Below are 8,258 nucleotides of genomic sequence, written 5' to 3' on the forward strand. Positions count from 1 at the left end.
GTTAAAGATCCCTTGGTGGTCTAAAATCGGTAAGAGTAGGCTTCGGCCGCCACCCGGGCAAAATTCAAAATTTCCTACCAACTGAAAATATTAGGAGTGTCCCGCGCGCTCATATGACCTATGCAGTTGCGAGCGCCGTAAAAACTTTACCAGTAAACCCCCCCCCCCCCAAAAAAAAAAAACTGCATTCCACCTGACCTGTCTATTGTAGGGAAGAGTGTCGTTTTGGTGGACACTTTCAAACGGAACGGAATTCTCACTGATTGTTAAGGGGGAAACTGGCGTTCCGTTTTAACAACCGACTTTTCAAGAAACGGACGACTTTTGGATAGGCAGTTTGTGATTTAGTGGACATGCGGGCTCACACGATCTAAAATGGAACTGAGCCAAAAGGGGGAAATGGCCCTCTGGGGGGCTTTCATAAAGTGGATAAGATGTCATCATCCGCTGTAGGGTAAAGGTCAAAACTTGATGGACAATAAATTAAATTTTGGTTTGAACCGATTTTAATACATATATTCCCTAGGAAAGATAGATCTACTTTATCGTTTTCGCTGAACGGAAATCCTTGTAAATCTTGAACAACCAGTTTGTATAAAAACGAGGGAATCGTAACAATTGTAGATTTAGAGCTGTCACTGTTACGTTCTCCACTTCAAAAAGAGAAACAGGCCATTTTATTGCGAATAAACTTTTCTCAAAGGAAGAGTGATTTTACGGGTGCCAGTCCACTTTGCGGGCTTGCGTGATACATTATCCCTTTTACCGAAAGTCTCGCTGACCAAGCTCTACCTGTTTTGTAGCAATAGATGAAAAAATTGGTTAGGGTGGTTTTGGTTTTGGTTCCGTTTATGAATTTAGGTTTGGATTTGATTAGGATCTGGTGGGTAAGGGATTGGGTATTAAATCATGCAGTCATTACATGTATTAACATCTCAAGCCTTACACAAACAAGGAGGGAAAATGTTTAGTTTTATGAATTGAAGTATACGTAGATCTTTAGTAAACTGTCATGCAGAAATATTTTGTCAAACTGGTCGGGTGGTAGACCGTCTAGTTAAACAGAAATATCGCTGGAAAACGCGAAGTGGATTGGTATCCCTTTAATAATCTTTTGTCATCATCTACAAGACGATATCAAGATTTAAGCCTGGTATCACACAGTCTCGGGAATGTGATAAGATGCAAAAATACTTAGCATTTTGCATTATGCAGCCGAACCCGCCTAGACGGCCACCAGTCCAAGACCTGTACAAACGGCCACTTCACACTCCCCCCTTCTATTTCTTAAAACTATACCCCCAAAAAAACCCACTGCTTAACAATGCAGCCTGTCCAATACGACCACTGTATTGTATCAACCAACAGCCCCCAACAAGTCATTTCTATGATGGGCACACATATCTCTTATTGCTCGGCGAAAAACTATATGTACAGGGTTATAAAAAACAACAACCTGTACAACTTTTTTGTTAATATTTTCCTCCACACCGAAGTTTTGGGCTTCAAATTTGTACACAACATTTGGAAGTCAAAAAGAATTTGTCTGATATTCATTTAAGAAAAATCCACATTATAGTTTTGTTTTACACAACGCATAAAAAAACAACCCATTTTCAGCCATGTCCCCATTTTTGTAGCATGACGCACTAGTTCGCATAAGGCCTACCACAAAAAATCCCAACGATTGAGCCATAACGCATACAACAGTAGTCTAACAGGCCAACAGAAGTTTTCAGAGTGTTTGTCTCAAGTATCCTTTGCCTGATGTGATCATGGTTAAGATTAGCAAAGAGCGGAGGGCTTTTTGTATTGAATATTTTCTCACCACTAACTCATTTTGTAAGTTTTTCACAAGGCACAGAAATAATGTTAAAGTGCCCTTAAGGCCTCCTTTGATGTCAAGAGTGGAAATGGTCCATCAGTTAGTACCTGTAAAGAATCAGAACTACAAATTCCCAGATAAAACGACCATTTCAGGTCAAACACAGACCGTTCGCATCCCTTTAAACGTCACCGCAAGGTGCAGAATTCAGTAGGTGAACCCCATGAGATGTCTGTCCGTAGACGATGTCTGCAGCAATGACTTGGCTACATCTCAACTGCCCCCATTCTCAAGGCAGATCTTCATCTACAACTGTACCATTTTCCTGTTCACGGAGCTATCAGTTATCAGGGGATAGCACTATGTTCATGATTCCTCGAAAGTCTTGAAAAGCGTGAACATTTCCGCTATGACATTCGGTTCCTTGGCAAAGCCCATAATATTCACCTTTCAGGTTACATCAACTCCACAATAAATGCTGTCTGTTTGAGCAGCCTCACCACCTCCCCCTATTGTCTCTAGGAACAGATCCATACTTTAAGGTTTACAGTGTATGTGGCTTTGAGAACTCGTGGTTGAGTGGATCCTTGTGTTTGGCCACCACTGAACATTACGAACGACGCGTTAAAATGTGTCGAGTCCAAAGGAGGATTGGTTCTCGGAATTACAACAACAACAAAATTAACTCTGTAGGAGAAAAGAAATACAGGGATGGAAAGATTAGATTTTAAAAATAAAAGGAAAGGAAAAATCAAACCAATCATTTCATTACTTTCCATACAAAATCTTTTAAATTGGCGCATTTTGCATTTATAGGTGGTTTTTATAAAAGCCATTTCCGTTTTCAAAAATAAATTTGTTCTTTGTGAATTTTATGTCAAACAAATTCCTTTGGAATGAATTATATCTGTTACAAATTACTACATTCTAGTACACATTTTGTGTGAGATATTTGTACAGTTGTTGTTTTTTTGGATCACCCTGTACATGTACATAATTCTTCCTCCTCCTCTTCTTCTTCTTCTTCTTCTTCTTCTTCTTCTTCTTCTTCTTCTTCTTCTTCTAATTATTATTATTATTACTATTATTATTATTATAACGGTTGTATTATGTATCGGCCCCTGACATTGTGGCCTAGCCGTCATAATCCATTCACCTGTCGCTGGTGTGTGCCCCTCCTATAAACCGCTTGCTGACCACAGCCAGGTAACTTGTCCTTCCTGTGTTTAACTCGCTTGAATTGATCTTTTGGGTTAAATTATGATCTTTTTCTCGGGTCTCAGCACCTCATCTTCTTTACAGCTCCCAGCGAGTAATCTGAACTTCGGATGAGTTTATCTTTTTTTACTGCCCCGACGACACCAACTCATCCATAGTCGACTGTAATTATGTTTGGTTTAGCACATGGTACGTAAATCTCGTCTGACATATTGCATGTATTCCCTTTTGTTTTACCCTCGTACACTGCCTTCCTCGCCTAATAAACTTACAGCAGATGACACCCCCCCCCCCCGCCCTCCCTTCTACGTTTAAAACAAGCAACACCCCCCCCCCCCCCAACACACACACATACAAAAACCAAAGTTTCAATGGCCCTGACAGTCCTCGGCTTGCAACTGCCACGAGTTACAATCTCAGAAGGGGGTGGTGGGTTCTTCTTCACTTTCATTAATCCTGCTCAAAACATCCACCTGTCTAATTAACATCAAACACTGTTCTCCTCGACAATATGTGGCTGTTTTATATTAGAGACAGCTTCGACTGTTGGGTACTTGTATTATATTGGCAGAAAATAGGCCTAGCTTTGATAGTAATAATGTGTCTTCCTTGTAGGATAACAATGCCTTCGGGGGTGGGCGCGGGGTGCAGAAATGGCTAATCAGGCCGATCGTTCGTCCTGAAGTGTATGTTACTGTTGCAGTCAGGGCAGGGGAAGTGTGGGCTGAACTTGCCTGGGAGGTGAAGCTCTCTCGGTCTTTATTCCCAGCTGCCATGCCTCTGACGCGTCTCTCTTTTTTTACAGAGTGACTCCAGATCTTATTAACTGAAAGAAGGTTAGAAGTGCAATCTTGAGCAGCTGCTACTTCTTCCCAGATGGGAAATGTTGCATTGCTTTAGGGTTGTCTTCAGCTCATCTTTACAGCGGGTTCTTTTCTGTGCCCCGAGAGAGCGGTTGCCTCAGGTCAGAGCTCACCATCATCATCATTGCCTTTCTCACCCCGGATCAGGATATCGGCCACGAGCAAGCACCGTCCACCTTTCCCTATCCTGGGCTAGTCGCTTGATTTCACTCCATGTCTTCCCACTTTCATGTACATCCATTTCTGTGACTTTTCTCCAGGTTTCCGGTGGTCTTCCCTTTGATCTTTTACCCTGTGGGTTCCAATCTAACACGCTCCTTGCTATGCAGCTTCTTGACTTCCTGAAAGTATGTCCAATCCATCGCCAACACATTCTTCCCGCCTCATCTCTGACTGGGCTCTGTCTCGTTTTTCTTAATACTTCCTCGTTGGTGGTCCTGTATGTCGATCTGATCCTCAGTAACTTCCTCAGACACTTGTTCAAGAAAACTTGGATCCTCTTTATGCACGTCTGAGATGGGTTCCATGTCTCACATCCATTCAACAAGACTGATTTCATATTTGAGTTGAAAATCCTCAACTACGAGTATGTTCGTAGTGAGATATACCTGGTCCTCCATATTCTGTTCAAAGAAATAATGCAAACTGTTCCTCCATCTCTGTATAAATTATGCTCCGAAAATAGCAGTAAGATTCGACCTCTCCTAATGCATTTCCCTCTACTGTGACCTGACTCTGATAGGCTGTTTAAAACTGTGGTCTTTGCTTGCACCTGTTCCTGAATATGTGACAGAAACGCCAAGTCATCTGCAAAGTCCAGATCGTCCAACTGTGTCCTTGGGGTCCACTGTATGCCGTTTTTATGTCCTCTAGTGGGTTCCTTCATCAGCCAGTCGATTGCCAAGATAAATAGGTAAGGTGATAGTAAACATCTCTGTCTCACATCGGTCTTGATGCCAAAGCTGTCTATGAGCTGGCCATAATGTATAACCCTGCAACTTGTCCCTTCCTACATGCTCTTGATGAGGATAGCCAACTTCTGTGGGATTCCGTGATGTCTCAGTATCTTCCACGATGTTGCTCGGTCTATACTGCCAAAGGCCTTCTCATAGTCAAGAAAGCTGACGATCAACTGGGAGTTCCGCTCCAGGGACTGTTCCACTATGATCCTCAGCGTAGCAATTTGGTCCGTGGTTGACCGATTTTTCCGAAACCAGCCTGTTCATCCCGAAGTCTTGGATTTGTTGCAGACTTGATTCTCTCCCGAATGATTCTGTTAAAGACGTTACGTGATATTGAGAGAAGAGTGATTCCTCGGTAATTGCTGCAGTTGCTGAGATTCCTCTTTTTAGGAAGTTTCACAAGGTGTACTTTTTTTCAATCCTTTATGAACTTGCTCTAATTCCAGATCCTGATAAACAATGGGATAAGGTCTGCTGTCACATTGGCATCTGTTTTCAGGGCCACAGTTGGAATCAGATCAGGACCGGTCGCATTACCGTTGTTCAGCTTCTTAATGGCATCAATAATCTCTTGTTTTGATGCAACAGCACAACAGATTGGTAACTCATTTCTTGCTGGCCGTTTGGCAGGTTACTTGGCGGTGGTCTGTTCAGGAGACTGTTGAAATGCTCAACCCATCGTCTTGACTGAGCTTCTTTTTAAAAAAATGTTTTTTCCCTCTTTGTCCCTTACTGTTACTTCTGTTTTCCCACTTTTTCCAGAAGGAGTCTTTAATTTGTCGTCTGGTAAAGGATTCGCATGTAATTCCTGCTGTTGCTTCCTCTGCCCTCTCTGCCAGCCTGTTCATGAATTCCTCCTTGTCTGTTCTTATAGTAATCTCTTACACCTTTAGTTCACCACAAAGAGTCGTAATCTCTTTGGGAGGTGAGAGACGTCCCTATGGTGAACGGGACCAGCTCACTGGAGCTGAGAACGCAGTCAGGATAAGAGCATGGATCATCTGGGCCCACTGGAACACCTCAGAGTCAGAGACTCTTCGTAATAATCATCATCAATGCCTTTCACCCCTGGCAGGGTGTACAGGCCACATACAAGCTCCTTCCATTTATCTATGTCCTGGGCCATCCTTCCAAGCTCGTTCCAAATGAGCTTCATCTTTCACATGTCCTTTTCCACACATCTCCTCCATGTTTCCCTTGGCATACCCCTGCCTTGTGCTCCCTGTGGGTTCCACTGCAGTGACTGTCTTGTGATGTTTCCGCTGGGCTTTCTAAAGGTGTGTCCCATTTATCGTCACTTTCTTAGCACTATTTCTACTTCTATATCCTTGTGTCCTGTCTTTTCCCACAGCTCTTCATTTCTCATTCTATCCTGACACTTAATTCTTAGAATACTCCTCATACATCTGCTGATGAAAGTCTGGACTTTATTCAGTGCAGTCTCTTTTGTCTTCCAAGTTTCGCAGCCGTAGAGGAGCACAGACTTGACGTTGGAGTTAAAAGAGTCGAATCTTGGAGCGCAGTGAGATGCTGTTTGCTTTCCATAATTTTGATAATTGATTGAATGTTGACCTTGCCTTGGCGTCTTGCTTAACATCTGCTTCGGTTCCACCGTTACCATCGATAACACTTCCAAGGTAGGTGAAGGAGTCCACTTCTCCAAGGGGAGTGTCTTCCACTGTCGCAGCAGGGCTTGAAACTTTTTCCTAGCTTCACTACTTTCGAATTGCCTGGATGTATACGTAGGCCAAGACTCCTTGATAGGCTGTTGAGTTCCTAAGTCTTTTCTTGCATCTGAGCATGTGTGAGAGAGAGCAGTGCAAGGTCATCAGCGAAGTTCCAAGTCGTCCAGATATTGCCAAGGGATCCACTGTATTCTATTACGCTTGCCCCTCTGGTGGCTTCTTTCATGACTTCGTAGCCTAATAATACTACGACATAGCCTAGTACACAACGTTAATTGAACCGACTCTACCAAGTACGGTAATGTCTATCTTTGCTTGAGCAAAGAGAAGCATATCGATCAGTATAATTAACGGATACTTTAATTTAAGTGCTTGGGAAAAGTAGGAGAGACAGACAGCCAAGCACATGACGAGAGAAAATTAATATGAACTTAGGACTTACCCTTGGAGTAACTATTAACAAGAGAGAGTGCGAGTCACGTAACGTGAAGCCGAAGCAGACGACTGTCGGCCATGATTGTGAGATCAGCACAGTTGTAAACATCGTGTCGACAAAATGCCAGTTTGCGCTGCGTTTGGCTCCGAGGACTCACGTGGTCTAGAAGTTACCGGTGTTTACCTCTCATTCACAGGTCCCTGGTTCGAATCTGAGTAGTGACCGCAAACTTTTCTTCTCTCTAAAATTGTCTCCTTTCACCTCCTTTCCTGCTCTCTAGATTCTGACGTCTGCTTTCGTCTCCACTTTCTGCCCCCACCTCCTCTCCTACTTGGGGCTCATGACTCTTTCTGCAGCCTTTCTACTACTACTCCTTGGCTCCTTCTTACTGTTTTGAGCCAGACCCCTGATCTTCTTGTAGGAAAGATCTACATTTAACCTTTTAGGACAAGGGCGGACAAATCTCGGAGGTCCCGTGTGCAAGTTGCGCACGTTAAAGATCCCTCGGTGGTCTAAAATCGATAAGAGTGGGCTTCGGTCGCCACCCGGGCAAAATTCAAAATTTCCTACCTACTGAAAACGTTTAGTGTGTTTCACGCGTTCATATGACCTTATGCAGTTGCGAGTGCCGTAAAACTTACCATTTTTTTTTCCTTCTAAATATCAGTCTCTGGAAAAGGCACTGAATTTGATGACGAAGTGCGTTCTGTTTAAGCTATAAATGCATCTCACTGTAAAAACAGAATGAAAGAGATTGAACATAATTCAATTTAATTTTGATTTAATGATAACTGCTCGTACGTTCCTAGTTTGGCGCACTTGTCAATTTGTTCAAAGAATATTGACATTCCTTACGTTGCTGGTTTTGTGGTGTCAAGGTTGACAAAGCATTTGAAAATGTGAAACCTGCATAGGTGCCTTAGTTGACCTCAGTGTGTCAAATGTAAGTTCCTTACTGTTTTTGAAGTCTCGTGGAGGTTTGACAGTTCCTTCACATGATGCCATTGATGTGTGTTTGCTGTGTGAAAAATATTTTCGATGCCATTGTCATCTGCTTGGGTCGCGGGTGTAACATTGTCAAATGAGAAATGTCACAAATTAGTGCAATTTGTTTTGAAATCCTTCTAACATAAGCCTATAATTTCTTTTCTTCTATTAATTTTTTAAGGCACTTGACGGTATTTGGTAAAATTTTGATAAAGTGTCGGGGTGTTTTAAAGGTGCCCCTCCCTCCTTCCTTTTTTTTTGAGGGGGGGGGGGAGATTGTTT

At 42.7% G+C, this 8,258-nt stretch overlaps 1 protein-coding gene across 2 annotated transcripts in view; it reads right to left on the reverse strand.

Moving 5' to 3' along the window:
* The window catches only part of LOC101859945, a 13,809-nt gene that overhangs the window by 4,284 nt on the left and 1,267 nt on the right, over positions 1–8,258 (reverse strand). The window lies entirely within an intron of this gene.

This window comes from Aplysia californica, unplaced genomic scaffold (assembly GCF_000002075.1).
Source record: "Aplysia californica isolate F4 #8 unplaced genomic scaffold, AplCal3.0 scaffold00293, whole genome shotgun sequence".
NCBI classification, from domain to species: Eukaryota; Metazoa; Mollusca; class Gastropoda; order Aplysiida; family Aplysiidae; genus Aplysia; species Aplysia californica.